The sequence below is a fragment of the Macaca fascicularis genome, chromosome 6 (genome assembly GCF_037993035.2).
Source record: "Macaca fascicularis isolate 582-1 chromosome 6, T2T-MFA8v1.1".
NCBI lineage: Eukaryota > Metazoa > Chordata > Mammalia > Primates > Cercopithecidae > Macaca > Macaca fascicularis.
In genome coordinates, this window is record NC_088380.1 from 90,518,622 (window position 1) to 90,535,090 (window position 16,469).

Below are 16,469 nucleotides of genomic sequence, written 5' to 3' on the forward strand. Positions count from 1 at the left end.
TTACCCACTAGCGGGCAGTAATCCAACCACCCTGCCTTATTCAGGACTTTAGTACTCCTCAAAAGCACCTTAATAGAGCCTGTCCTTAGCTTCCTGATCTCATTTATCAACCTGGATGCTGAGGGTTTCCTAGTATTATGCTCCCAGTCTTTGTTCAATGTCTATTAGCTGTTTGATTATTTAAGACATAAACTAAAATACATGTATTTCTTAGTTTGTGCTAAAAACTTTAAATATGACAGGATTGATTGATTTAATTTTCATAACAACTCTCTGAGGCAAGATTATTGTTCCCATTTTAAAGGTTAGGGAACTGAGTAACAGTTTAAGTAATGTGGCTAACTTAGTAAGAAATATAGCCAAGCCTCAAAATCAAGTTGATTTTGCAATAAAGCCTGTTATACCATTATGCATATAGCCCCATCTGCTCCATTTGTCCAAAAAAGAATGTCTCTCAGATGTGTGATAGCTTTGGTCAGTAGAAAAGAGTTTGCTATTCTCCCATATTCAGAGAAGCAAAGTAGCTACAGATGTGTGTGTGTGTGTGTGTTTAAATTTATAGATCCAGCATTTCAATCTAAAGAAGTATTCCCACAGAATAATAGAATGTAACGAAAATTTTATCCCCTTTACATTATTTTCAATATTAATTTCAACTCCTAACTTTAATTGTTAGAGTTTGCTAAAATACATTACTCTTTGCATTTTTAAATATGTTTAATACCATGTATGATATGCACTGTATAGATGTTGGTTGGTTTTTAAAAAGGGGCCATGTATAACAATAGGACAATGAGCTAAAAATAAGTTGTGTGCATATCATGTTTCTGATTTGGGGTAAATATAATGAGACTTTCTCTTCATGGGGAAGTAATCATATTTGGACAAATGTTGCATTCTGTTATTCTAATATACAATTAAACACAATCAATGTTAACATGTAAAACAAACGGAAGCTCGTGGGTCAAGGAAATTCTTGAAAACTATGTAAATTATGCTTTAAGACTGTGGACATTCAAATGTTAGCAAATATCACTCATGAAAGTCATTAGAAATAAAAATGAAAAATAATAGAATTTTTAGTATTAATAATACTAGATAGTATAAATAACTTGATAGTAAAAAATTATCCTCATAGAAGTTTTTATTTTATAATAAGTAGAGTGGAAATCCCAGTAATTATTATATCACTATTATTATATTCTCATCATTAAATGCTTATTATGTGTCTACTAAACATTAAATATTGCCACAACTTTAAGTTGTAGGTAGTTATCATCCCCATTTTATAAACAAGCTAAAGACAGCAAATGAATCATCTAAGATCACACAGTAAGTGGAGAAGTCTATATGGCTAACTAATGTGTGTGTGTGTGTGTGTGTGTGTTTGTGTGTGAGTAAAATGCACCGAGTTTTTACAGAAGCTGTTATTCAAAAAACCTTCTTCATTCATTTTGCCTACATATAAAGCTAGCTCAATCCGAACATATAGAAACTTTCATTGCATTTACAAATATCTCACTTTTTTCCTAGATGTCATAGTGGATTTGCTATATAGCATCTAGTCTTACCATCCCATTTGGAATTTAAGCAATTTTTTTAATTGCATTAATGCAATTATATGTTTTTTTAAGTATTACAATAATAAATACATGTTAGATATATTATCATTATAAAAGTATTTTGAGGTCAACAATAATAAAGTAAGGCATTAAACACAGAATTTAGAGATTTTTGAGTAAAATCATTAGGTTTGTTTAGATTGAAAGCAACTAAAAAATCATTACCTTACAGCTTCCGCACCACAGTTTTATGTGAAATGAGTAGGTGAGACACTTCATTTCTTTAAAAATAATACCCTGTCAAAATCATAAAACTTTGCTACCACAACTGACACTAATTGGCATCTTTGTTAGCACTCTCAAAAGAGAGGTCAAATTGGATGTTCATAGAAGCTGAATTGCCCCTTCTTATAAGTGGTTCCTCTGGGTTAAAGAGAGGAGACATGGAAACCTTAGAAAAAGTTTGGCATTTATACCTTTATTATAAGAAAAACAAGAGACATTCATGTTGATCTGTGAGCATTGATTGTTTGACATCTTGGTAGAGCATTATATATGAAACTTACAGACAGATGTCTAAGATAACTAAAATGATCAGATAATAGTAATACAATTCCCCAGTTTTGTACCCAAAGTCTTTGAAGCTAGATGTGGATTTGTACAGAATATCAGAGAGGTTTGTGGGAGGCGGACATTTTATAAGGAGAAAAGAGTGCATATACCTTATGTTATGTAACAGCCCAGTGGGGTAAAAGGCAGCATTCTGTTAATATTTCTAAATATATACATATGAATATGCATACCAAGTAAATAAAGAAAAGCTATAAACATCCTCAGGTCAATTCAGATCAAAGTTTGCTACCAAAACAATAAGTTCATGTATGGTTAAATTTTGCTTCCAAATACATTATGAAAAAAAATGCTATTATAGGAGATTTTATAATTTCTGAATTGCAGACACAGATTTATACAGTTGTACAAAAATTAGGATTATTTGGCTACAAGGAAAAGAAGATTGAAAAGTCATTAAATATAGACTTTATTTGTAAATTTATATTTTCAACAAATAGTTATCAAGCACCTACTATTTGTCAGTTACAATGACAGGAAAACTGCTATGACAAGACAAATGCGGCCCTACATTTGAACAGTGTTTTATTATCAGCTTTATTCATCTCCATTGAAGCCAGAAAAGAAAGCATACATTTTAAATGTATCTAAGAAAAATGAAACAAAGTAAAAAATAATGTTGCTCAATTTCCATGATTTTTAAATGCAGGAAAATGTTATCACAGCAGCTTATGGAATCTACTCTCCTTGGGAAAACCTAAAAGATGTATCATCTGTCTTAGATGATTTGGAGTCAACCAGATCAACAATGTAGCTCCTTAAAGCTCCATATCAACAAAGATTCTCTACTTCAAAATTAATTTTCCAAATTTTGATTCTGATTAATTCTTATAGTGTAATAGTTTTTTACAGTGCCATCAATGTTTATAGATATAGTTATTTTGCACAGACAGAAACAAATCTAAATAACCACAAATCAAGAGATTGGATGCGTACAAATCAACAAAAATCCAATTAAATTTTAGCTAGCTAAACTGACTAAAAGTAAAAAATAAATACAAATATGAACTAGTAGATGAAGAAGTCAATGTATTAATTCTGAATGATTTCCTTTTCAATTAAGAATTTTATGACAAATGGAAATAAAGCACTATCATTGCCATTTGAAATATAATAATGAAGATACTGGTGGTGATGGTAGTGTTTTAATATCCACAAACCCATGACTCACACAGCCAACAATATAAGCACCCGTCCCACTGTTAATTATATGGAAACAATATTTTCTATTCTGCATCCTTCTTCTATAAACGTGCTCTCACTAAGATTTTCAAAAAATCAATATGTGCCATTTATTAAGTATATGTAATAATTCTAGTTTTTCTAGAGATTTTTCTCCCTTAATGTTTAGTAAAGAACATTTTCTGTAGCCATGCACAAACAAATGATTAAACTCAACAGGCCAACTGAGTAGCTGTTTCTCATACACAAACACTTTTGCAAGCATATTTGTACATACCTCTCTCTATATAGAGGGTAAATAAAAATCAGATTTTATTTTCTGAGATTTTAATGATCAAAGCTGTAATGCAACCATCATGTAGCGCTTTGCTATAGCAGGTTGAGGTGTCATAAGACATCTTTCCAAATATGTCCACTAAATATACTAAAATCTGAATTATTCTTGTAGAAAAAAACAATGATTTTTACCTCTAGAGTAAAACAGAACTTTTTTGGAATGGGTCAGGTTCAAAGTCATTCCGTAAAAAAGATGTTCCTAGATAAGTGGAAATTGAAACTTTCCGTAGCCGTTATTTCACTAGCATGGGAAAATTTTAGGTTGTTTACATTTCCACTGATATGTGTGTTCTGAACCACCTAAGAAAATTAAACAACAATAATTCTAAATTCTAGTAGGCCATTTGTCTACCCCTTCTCACTGGTAGGAGAGGTAAAATCAGTAGGATAATAATTTGATGTTTTTTTCTTACTATGTCACAAAAGTGTATTTAACCAGTATACAATGAAAGTCTATGTGATATAAGCAAGTGGTTTCTGTATTCAGCAGTCTTGTTTCTCAGAATGAGACACCAAAATCCAAGAGCTCACAAGGAGATGATGAAAAGGGACTTCCCAAGATGAATATCAAAGATTGCAAGACCAAGATGATTAATCCTGTATCCCCTAAAACTGTTTCCTTTGACTGCCTCGTATGGGTGGATACAGTATTGAAAAAGAGTTATAATGAAATACTGTTTAATTTTGTATTAGAAAAATGTATTTCTTCTGATACTCTTTCTAAAAAATATCCATTGTTAATCAACTTGAGCTGCTAGACTGCCTGTCTCTCTTGATCTCCTATTCTTTGCAAAGATAAAAATAGGTAACGTCTCACTGATTGGTCTTTGTCTTATCTCAAGTTAGCCCAGTAGTTGTTACCTCAAAGAGCCACAACTACAAGAAATGAGGAATGGATTCTGGATGATAAAATAGATTTACCTTTTCTGAAAGCTCGTCTCAGCACATATAAAATGAGGGAATTAATAATATCTACAACATAGGATGGTTGTGATAAATAATTGAAACAATGTAATGTGGAAAGCTTACTATAGTGCCCAGGGAAAGCTTAGTAAATTTTACAGTTACCAATACTTTAAGAATTGCCTGGTATGCTGCTTTGCACACATGAAATGCGTTTCTCTTTTATATAAGTGCCATGTTTTCTAACTGATTTTTATACATTAAGGGACTATACTGTGTTTAAAAAGCTTTAGACTGAAGATACGTAAAATTCCATTGTGGTCCCTGCCTTGCAAGGAGCTGATTTTTTATATGCTCTGGTAACATTTGCTTAATCATTATAAAATTTAGTTTTCTTGTCTGTGATATATAGAGTTGGGCTCCACAGCTCTAAATTGTCTTCCTGACCTCTGGGATGATTTTATTCCTGTGAGGAAGATATACTTTGTTCACAGCTAACATCATGCTCAATGGGGCAAAGTTGAAAGCTTTTCTATAACAAGGCAAGGATGCCCATTCTCAGCACATCTAATCAATATAAAGCAATGAAAGTCCTAGCCAGAGCAATTAGGCAAGAGAAAAAAAATAAATGGCAACCAAATTGGAAAGGAAGAAGTTAAATTGACTCTGTTTGCATATGGCATAATTATATGCATAGAAGACCCTAAAAACTGCTAGAATTATTAAATAAATTCCGTAAAGTTGCAGGATACAAAATCAACACAGAAAAATCAGTAGTATTTCCATACACTAACAGCAAAAATCTGAAGAAGACATTTTTCTAAATCCCATTTAAAATTGCTACAAAAAAAGTGAATACTTATGAATAAATTTAAACAAAGAGGTAAAAGATCTCTACATTAAAAAGTATAAAGCATTAATGAAACAGGTTGAAGACAGAAATGAATAGAAAGACATTCCATGTCCATGGATTAGAAGAATTGATAGTATTAAAATGTTCATACTGCCCAAAGCAATGTATAGATTCAATGCAATTCCTATCAAAAAAACAACAACACTCTTCACATATAGAGAAAAAGAAATCCTAAAATTCATATGGAACCACAAAAGACTCAGAATAGCCAAAGAAATCGTAAGCAAAAAGAACAAAGCTAAAGGAATCACATTACGTGTCTTCAAAATACACTACAAGTTTATAGCAACATAAACTGAATGGTACTAGGAAAAAAAAAATTAATCACTGCTTACAGCCAAATGATTTTTGACAAAGGCATCAACAAAACAGAACTGGGAAAGGACAGTCGTGCCAATAAACAATATTGGGAAAACTGGATATCCAAATGCAAAAAAATTAAATTAAACTCTTATTTCATACCACATACAAAAATCAACTTGGAATGGGTTAAAGGCTTAAATGTAAGACCAAAAACTATAAATAAAACTACTAGAATAAAACACAGAAAAAACATACCATGACATTGGTCTGGGCAATGACTTTTTGGATAAGACCCAAAATGGACAGGCAACAAAAGCAACAATGGATAAACTAGAATATGCCAAACTAAAAAGTTTCTGCACAGGAATGGAAACAATCAACAGAGTGAGGAAACAACCTATAGAATGGGAAAAAATATTTGAAAGCTCTATATCTGATAAGGGATTAATACCCAAAATATATAAGGAACTCAAACAACTTGAGAGCAAAAAATAAATAACCCAGTTAAAAAAATGGGGAAAGGGCCTGACTAGACATTTCCCAAAAGAACACATGCGGATAGCCAACAGGTATATGAAAAAATGCTCAATATCACTAATCATCAGGGAAATACCAAATAAAGCCAGGGTGAGATATCACCTCACATCTATTAGAATGACTATTATCAAAAAGATGAAAAAGACCACACGTGGTGGCTCATGCCTGTAATCCAAGCATATTGGGAGGCTGAAACAGGAGGATGGCTTGAGCCCAGGAGTTCGAGACCAGTCTGTGCAACACAGTGAGACCTCATCTCTACAAAAAATAAAAAAAGAATGAGCCAGGTATGGTGGCACATGCCTATAGTCCCAGTTACTTGGGAGACTGAAGTGAGAAGATTGCTTTAGTCCGGGAGGTCAAGGCTGCAGTGAGCCATGATCACACAACTGCACTCCAGCCTGGGTGCCAGAGTGAGACCCTGTCTCCAAGAAATAAAAAGATACACTATAACAAGTGTTGGCAAAGATATGGAGAAAAGGGAACATTATGCACACTGTGAGAATGTAAATTAGTATAGCCATTATGGAAAACAGTATGGAAGTTCCTCAAAAAACTAAAAATAGAACTACCATAGGATCCAGCAAGGCCACTACTATGTACATATCCAAAGGAATTGAAATCAGTATGTCAAAGAGGGAGCTTCACTCTCATGTTCATTACAGCACCACTTACAATAGCCAAGATATAGACTGCAGTGTCCACTAATGGATAATTGGATTTTTAATGTGGTATATATACACAATCGAATACAATTTAGCCATAAACAGAAAGAAATTTTTTCACTTTCAACATGGATGAACCTGGAGGACATTATGTTAAGTAAAATAAGCCAGGCACAGGCAGTCAAGTGCCATTTGATCTCCCTTATATATGGAATCTGAAAAAGTTGGTCTCAGAAGTAGAGAGTAGAATGGTGGTTACCGAGGCTAGGGTGGTTGTGGAAGGTAGTTGAGGAAATGTTGGTCAGAGGATTCAAAATTTCAGTTAGACAAGAAGAGCACGTTCAAGAGATATATTTTATAACATGATGACTATAGTTAATAATATAGTATTCTTGAAAAATATTAAGATAATGGATGTTAGTTCTCATCACAAAAGAATGATAACTTCATGAGGTAACGCACACGTTAATTAGTTGGATTTAGTCATCCCACAATGTATATATACTTCAAAACATCATGTTGTACATGGTAAATACATATTTTATCTGTCAATTTTTTAAAAATTATACCTATATATACACTTTATATACAACAAAGTATTTATATATACTTTATATACACCAAAGTAGTATATACATATAATGCAACAAAGTAATATATATACTATACTATATATATAGTGTGTGTATATATACTATACAATAAAGTAGTATATATAGTATATATATATAAAGAAAAAATTATACAATAAAGTATTTATATATACTAGGAATATTTTTTCTAAACATTAGAAAGTGATGCAAAATGAATGGGATTAATTTTATGGTATTTTTCAAAAGATCAAGTTTATTTCTGAATGGAAGGAATTCAGTTCAATCAGATTGGGTATTCAATAAAGATGACAATAAAAAAAGAATTACTTGGATATTTGGGTTAGAATGCAAAAGTAAATGTTAGGTTTATTTTATTAGGTGAATCCTAGCCAATTGAATTTACTTTCTGTGGATGGATTTTCGAAACCTAGAAAGCATCTCTAATATCACCGCTGATTTATTTCTCCTTTAATGTTCCTTTGCTATACTGGAAAAATTAAAGATTTAAAAGAATTGTTAAATATCCTGTCAATGATTTCTCATTTATGTCTTTAGTTCTCTCTCTCCCTCTCTCTCTCTCTCTCTCTCTCTCTCTGTGTGTGTGTGTGTGTGTGTGTGTGTGTGTCTTCTCAGTTGCCTAATTTTACCTACTATATTTTAGAGATAAAGTTTCTGGTGCAACAGAGCAGTCCACAGATCAATCACAAACACTATCCAGTTGTTGTCAGTAGCCAATATCTAATACTTATGGGAGAAACAAAAACTCAGGAAAAAAGATAACACTGAGCCTCTTGTGGGAGATTTCTCATGTCTGGGGGGTGACGGAGAAAGTGAAGCAAGACCAATCCCATTACTACTAGTTATGCTTCAGCCATTCCAATTTCATTCATTTTGCTTTTATTTCTGATGTGCAGAGGCTGTTTGATGAATTCCCTTATGGGAACAAGCAAGTCTTGGAAGAATGTACATTAAAAAGTTATGAAGAGTACATAATTTATTAAATCCAACTCATTATTGGAAACTGTTAGCATACAATTCACTTAATAGGAATCATTGGTGGAGAAAATGACTGTTGTTTTGATCTGATCACATAAGCTATGGCGTAATTTTCCTTGTCTGTGGTGATTTACTTAATCTTGAACAACATGCATACTCACTTAAACTCTGCTTGCTGCTGGAAAATAGACACATAGGTTTTGTTATTTATTAATGGCAACGGCTTTACATTTTTATTACATTCTGTAACAAATAGACTCTCCAAGTTTTCAGCAAAATAATTGAATAATTGAATACAGTAGCTATAGCCCTGAGTGCAAAATAGACAAGAATAGGCAACCATTTTACTGACAAATACCAAGGCCTATGGACCTGTCATCTATTAACAACGTTCACTTAATAAAACAATCAATCAAACAAAAAAAAGATGACTGTCTGCCTACTATGCACAAACAGTAAGCCTTAATATTGTACAAAAAAATGGCAAGGGGCTAAAAAGACAAGTTCCATACATGGAAATAGTTAGCTACAGATGTGAGGCAGCATATTAACAAACACTAGAGGATACAGACAAATACAAGAGGCCAGAGGAGAAGGGATCTCAATGACAAGGGACAGCCAAGGGATAATCCTTATCTTACAGCCCTATGTCTAAACCTAGGCAGAATTTCTCTAAGTAAATTTGTAACGTTATTTTCCAGACTGACTGTTTTAGAACTAACTCTTAATGGCAGGATAATTTCAAATACTAAATTAAATTTATTTAACCATCACTTTATCTAGCCTACAGGAACATTTACTTTATTTCCAGTTTTTCCCACTACAGAGGTACTATAATAGTCACCCTCACAGTATTTTTGCTCTTATTTCTATAGGATACATTCCCAGAAGTGGAATTGCTGGGTCAAAAGCTGTGTGTATATACACAGCTTTATATACACAGCTGTATATACACAGCTTCACACCATATATATATAACACACACACACACACACACCATATTTATATATTCTTAATACATTGTCATATAGCTTTCCAAGAAAGCATTCAAGCTCACTTCTCTCACAGCAAGGTCACGGCCTGCATTTTGCCCACATCGCTGTTGGGGGTAGTTCTGTCACTCTTCTGAAGTTTTGCAAGTCTACTATATACACACACACATATATACACACACACACATTATGCACACTGTGAGAATGTAAATTAGTATGGCCATTATGGAAAACAGTATGGAAGTTCCTCAAAAAACTAAAAATAGAACTACCATAAGATCCAGCAAGGCCACTACTATGTACATATCCAAAGGAATTGAAATCAGTATGTCAAAGAGAGAGCTTCACTCTCATGTTCATTACAGCACCACTCACAATAGCCAAGATATAGACTGCAGTGTCCACTAATGGATAAATGGACACAGCTTCATATATATATACATACACACAGCTGTATATATATTATATATTATAGTGTGTGTATATCTATAGATATAACCTGTATATCTATACACACACACTCTCTCTCTCCACATATACAGAGTGTGTTTGTGTATATATAGATATAACCTATATATATGCATTTTTGCATTTATATATATGGAAAAAAGCTTTTATACACACAGCTTTTATATATATACATACACACAGCTGTATATATATTATATATATGATGGTGTGTGTGTGTGTATATATATACAGGTTATATCTATATATGCACTCTCTCTCTCTCTCTCCATATATACAGAGTGTGTGTGTATATATATAGATATAAGCTGTATATATACACTTTTCATTACTTTCTAATGTATGTGTATACATAAAGATATAACCTATATATACACATTATATATAGATATAACCTGCATATATACATTTTGCACCACTTTCTAATGTTTAGATGTAAAAATGTAAAGCCATTGCCATTAATAAATAACAAAACCTGTGTGTCTATTTATAACTTGTATATATACAGGTTATATCTATATACAGGTTATATATGTATATAGGTTATCTATATACACACAATCTGCATGTGTGTGTGTGTGTATACAGGTTATCTATATACACACACAGCTTTTATATATATATATACAGTTTATATATATAAGCTGTATATATACAGCTGTGTGTATATACACAGCTTCACACCATATATATATATATATATATATATATATATATAAAAACACACACACACCATATTTATATATTCTTAATACATTGTCATATAGCTTTCCAAGAAAGCATTCAAGCTCACTTCTCTCACGGCAAGGTCACGGCCTGCATTTTGCTCACATCACTGTTGGAGGTAGTTCTGTCACTCTTCTGAAGTTTTGCAAGTCTAATGGTAGGAAGTAGTCTCGCATTGTTACTTTCATTTTCATTACCCAAAACTCTCAATGAGTTTGACATCCTTTCACATATATTTAATGGCCATTTGGATTTGCTCTTTAATTAAATTATTTTCATTCTTTGCCTATTTTTGTTGTGGGTTGTATTTCTTCTAGTAAATAATAAATCTGAAAGTACACTTAACAGATTTTTAAATTTTAGTTGCCTATTAACAGACAAAACTTATGAATTTAATAGTGTTGCTTAGCTTCTGCTGTACACAATGCATGGTTTTAGAGAACCATGGGAGGTACGATATGGTTAAATTTGGTAGTAGAACTGAAATAGATATGGAAATAAAATAAAATGTGTATGTCATATAGCAAAAATTCAATAATTATTGTTTTGAAAAGAACACAAACATTGATCCCCAGGAGAAAAACATTTTTTTCTTACCCATTCTAACTTGCTCTGTAGGAGTAGTGTGTCCAATGTCATTAATTGACATCACACAATTAATCACACAAATAATAAAGTTAAGAAGGAGAATGTGTTTTTTGTTAATATGGTCAAGAAAAAATTTTCATCAAGGACAATGTTAGCTTGGATTTTATGGGTTGGTATATTTTGGTAAATGTTATCTGAGAAAACAGCAATCCCTGTACAAGGAATAACAGATTTAAAAAAAAAAAAAAAAAAAAGGAGTAATTTTAATGCCAGAATAGTTGACCTAAGGTCTTGCTCTGTCACCCAGGCTGGAGTGCAGTGGAGTGATCACGGCTCACTGAATCCTTAACCTTCTTGGCTCAAGCAATCTTTCCACTTTGGCCCCCTGAGTAGCTGGGACCACAGACATGCACCATCATGCTTGGCTAATTCTTTTAGGTTTTGTAGAGATGTGGCCTCACCATGTTGCCCAGACTGGTCCTGAACTCCTGGGTTCAAGCTATCCACTCACCTCAGCCTCCCAAAGTGCTGGGATTACAGGTTTAGGACACCATGCCCAACTGCAAATGCCTTCTAAGTGGAGCATTTTTAAAAAAATAATAATGTTATGCTTCTTGTTAAATACAGAGAAATCTCTGTTTCTTTGTTTGAAATTTAAAATTTTAGCAATCACTTATAGCTATCACTTATTATATACAGTTTTAAGGTGTAATTTTTTGAAAATCAGGAAAACCTGGTAGTTACATTAACACTTTACTTTCTGAAAGAACACTAAAGTTACTAAATAGTAGCTTGACTTTACAAAAATTAATACAACTTCCTAAAACATCTGATTTAAAACGAGAGAAAATCTCTTACTCAATGTGAATTGTGGTTATATTTGACTTTGAACATACCATAATCTATTCTATGTACTGTCCATGGATTCTTGAAATCTATAAATAACCCATGTTTCTGAAAAGCCTTATCAGTTATACAAAACAAGGTACTATTGATGCTTGAACAACATGAGTTGGAACATCATGAGTCCACTTTTAGATGAATTTTCTTTTGCCTCTGCCACTCTTGAGACAGCCAGACTAACCCGTCCTTTTCCTTCTCCTCCTCAACCTACCCAACTTGAAGATAACAAGAATGAAGACTTTTATGATGATCCACTTTCACTTAATGAATAGTAAACACATTTTCCCTTTCTTATGATTTTCTTAAGAACACTTTCTTTTTTCTGGCTTACTTTATTATAAGAATGCAGTATATAATAAATATCACATGTAAAATATGTGTTAATTGACTGTGTTATCAGTAAGGCTTCTGATCAATAGTAGGATAACAGTTGTTACATTTTGGGGAAGCCAAAAGTTATACACAGATTTTTTTTTTTTTTTTTTACTGCACGGGAAGTCAACACCACTAATGTCCATATTGCTCCAGATACAACTGTGAGAAACAGCAATATCAACGACTCACTCTGCCGGGAGGGAGCGCTGCTTCTTTCCCTCCACTGTACAATTCCGAATATACAGCTACTTCAAAGTCTCCCGAAATAAACATAGAAGTCCCTGAGGGTAACTAAGCTATTCTCAAAACAAGTGTAGAGTTCATTTTACGTTCTGCCTTTGCTGGGCATTGTGGACCCTCCCCTATGGTGCCATCACTTCCATCCAGCACTCTGAACTTTTCGTATGCCATTGCTGCTTCAACAGTCAAAACTAGGTGCTATTGCTTCTGCCCTGAACACTCCATTTTGCCAGTCAAGGTTACTGCTCGTCCCCTGTGTGTTAAGCAATATTGTTTTCAGCATGTAGCACTAGAATCTCCCACTATCTTCTTCCAGGCATCACAGCCTCCTGTGAGGCACTGCCACCAAAACACTGGAGAGCATGAGGTACGAATGCTGTGCAATGGCCGATGGCAAACGGTAAAAGGATGCTTCTCCTCTTTCTTAGTGTTATGGACTGTTATGGGAGTCCCAAACATCTGCTGCCTGTGGTAACTAATCTATTAGTTATTAATTAAAACCCTCTCTCTTCCAGTAACTCTGAATGCTGAGGAGTGGATGCCGATTTTAAAATGCCCTCACTGCAGAACCTGAAACTTCTTCCCCTCTTTGGCAAGACAAGGACAGGGAGTGTCCAGGATGCACTAGAAGGTCACTCAGCTGGAGCTATGTTGGAGGAGCAACTGCCTCAAATAGTTCTGACCTGACAAAGTGAGGGACTCTATCAAGCTTCTGATCCTCAGGAGGAGTGGAAAATCAAGAGTTTTGGAGTAAAGTTCTATGTCCCAGTTAGTGAAATCTGCAGTGCAGAAGTCCCCGTAGGCAACCTCTGAAGAACTCACACACGCTTGCCAAGAAAGCAAGTCAATTTGAACATCTGTAGGCCCAGAAAGCTCTAATAGTGTGTTACAAGAGAAATCTCATTAAGACCTTTCCTTTGAGTTAATTCTTCTCATTCATCTGCCAGACTCCAACCCTGGACAGATCAGAAAGTGAACTAGAAGGCAAGGATGAAGAAGAAGAGCACAAAGCTCAGGAAATATGAAAGATGCTGACAATCCTACCTTTCTGCTATAGACTTGCAGCCTGAAGCAGGCCCGAGCCGGGGGGAAAGAGAAGATTTAGCTCTGCATGCAGATGTAAAAGATTTCAGTTCTTAAAATGAGATTCTGTGGTTAAAATTGCCAGAAAATTGTTTTAACTATCATAGAATGACCGGAAAAAATGACATTGGACACACACTACTCCTACAGAGCAAGTTAGAATGGGCAGGAAAAAAAAAAAAAAATGTTTTTCTCCTGGGGATAATGTATGTATTCTTTCTTTTCAAAACAATAATTACTGAATTTTTGCTATATGACTCACACTCTCGTTAGTCGTGAAAATGAAGAAAAATACATTGATTGACTTAATTTCAATACAACTCTATGAGATCAACACTGGTATTATCAATCCCACTTTATAGATAAGGAAATTTAGGCAAGAAATCTGAAATAACTTGTCAAAAATCACTCAAATAGTGAGTGGCAGAGTTGGGATAGATTGTCCCCTATAAGAATCAGTAAGATCAGAAGCATCAAGGAACAAAGAGAAATTCTGAATTTCAAGAATGCAATATTTACTTCCATAAAGACTATGAGCTGTTTTCCTTTCAAATAAATAGGCTACAATAACAGAAAAAAAAACTTACATCTTTTTTATGTTCTCACAAAGGCACTACACACATGAACCTAAAATAAATTACAAGTAAAATGGAAAGTTAAGACAAGGAGTAACTGAGCATATTTTGTTTATTTCTAAACTATGTTTCTGAATGCTATATATAATGAAGAGGAAAACATATTAGATACTACAGAAAATCAAATTAATGATGTAGAAGAAACCATGAGAAATTTTTCTAAAACATAAAGAGATGGAATAAAGAAATTAAAATGAGAATAAAGGAAACAAACCATGTGGAGAACAGATTCCCAAAGCTTAATCAAAATATATAGGAGTAGATACAGCAGAAACAATAATCAAATTAATGAGAAACTTCCTTCATCTAATAAAACTTCATTCTGACATCTAAGTAAGTGTTATATTTCAGGAAATCAATAAAAAGAAAACAATATCAAAATATATCTAGTAGAGTTATCACAGCTAAAAGGCAAAAAGAATTCTATAACCACCTAGGGAAAAAAATAATACTAGGTACAAAGAAATAAGACACATTCTGCTCAGATTGCTCTGCAACACTAAATGCCAGGAGACTGTAAGCAATATTTATCAAAGTTTGAAGAAGTTATCCATGAATTTTGTTTTGAGAAAAACTGTCAATTTCTGTGTGAAGGCAGTAGAAAGATATTGTGTATGCAAAGTGGAGAAAACATTTCCCAGCTGTATTGTTTAACCATATGAATCAAAGACACCCTGAAGGACAAGAATTAAAATCTAGGAAACCGAATGTCCTAGAAAGGATTGGTGGTGAGCACTGACAACCAGTTAATCATATTGAGATACTTACAAATGCAATAGAAACTCTTAATTGAACTCAATTAACAAGGGCCTCCATTCCCCCATGTACATCCACTGATTCTCACTATTTGTTTAGCCTGTTAGAGCTCCCATAACAAAGTATCATGGACTGAGTGGCTTAAGCAACAGAAGTTAATTTGCTCACAGTTCTGGAGGCGAGAAGTCCAAGATCAAGGTGTTGGCAGAGCTGGTCTTCAGTGAGGCTTCTTTTCCTGGCATGAAGATGGCCACCTTCTCCCTGTGTCCTCACGTGAACTTTTCTTGAATGCGTACTCCTGATGTCTCTTCCTCTTCCTATAAAAACATCAGTCTCATTGGATTAGTTCCCCACCTTAAAGACCATATTTAATGTTAACTACCTCCTTAAAAGGCCCTATCTTCAAATACAATCACAAAGGGGATTATAAACTTCAGTATATGAATGTGAGGGGGGCACACAATTTTCTATTATAGTGTTCACAACTAACAGGCTACTCTTATTTCCCACTATAAAACCTACTAACTCTGAATGCTTATTGGTAAGGGTTACCCTTAGGGCAACAGACTACCTCCAATTTTGCTTCTATTAAGTTGCAAAATGATGAACTGAGAGTCAGCTATGATAAATTTCCAAATAAGAGCTATAATTACCAATTCAATAATTTATCTAAATATTGTACAGACCAATGGAAGGGGCGTCTGAAAAGTCTAGAGAGTTTCTGTATCTAAGACCAATTCTAATGTTTGGAAAAACTTAATAGAAGAAAATTATATGACAAAATTGTTTAATTAATTAATTGTGGCTGAAGCAACTATAAAAGAATGAGGGTAAAACCTATAAACATCCAAAAGGATTCTACCCTCAAATTATTTCGAAAGTGTCCAATGTATCACTTCACATTAATTAAACAGAAACCAAAAGCTGTGGTTGTTATTTTCAGAATGTTGTATATGTAAGAAAGACAACATGGAACTACAATTAGCAGAAACATCCTCAAAAGGATGTCTCAATCCTACATCTAAAGGTAAAAATGAAATATACATAAATGGTTTATGTTAAAATAAAAGGCTTAATTATATT

General features: G+C 33.6%; 1 long non-coding RNA gene across 1 annotated transcript in view; it reads right to left on the minus strand.

The window, feature by feature from the left end:
- LOC141407022 (uncharacterized) overlaps nucleotides 1-15,681 on the minus strand; it is a 216,607-nt gene extending 200,926 nt beyond the window's left edge. Inside the window, exons 1-2 of the long non-coding RNA XR_012413831.1 lie at nucleotides 15,555-15,681; nucleotides 14,583-14,622 (exon numbers count right to left, since the gene is read on the minus strand). This is a non-coding gene — a long non-coding RNA (uncharacterized lncRNA). The remainder of the gene's footprint in view (nucleotides 1-14,582; nucleotides 14,623-15,554) is intronic.
- Between the last annotated feature and the right edge of the window lie 788 nt (nucleotides 15,682-16,469).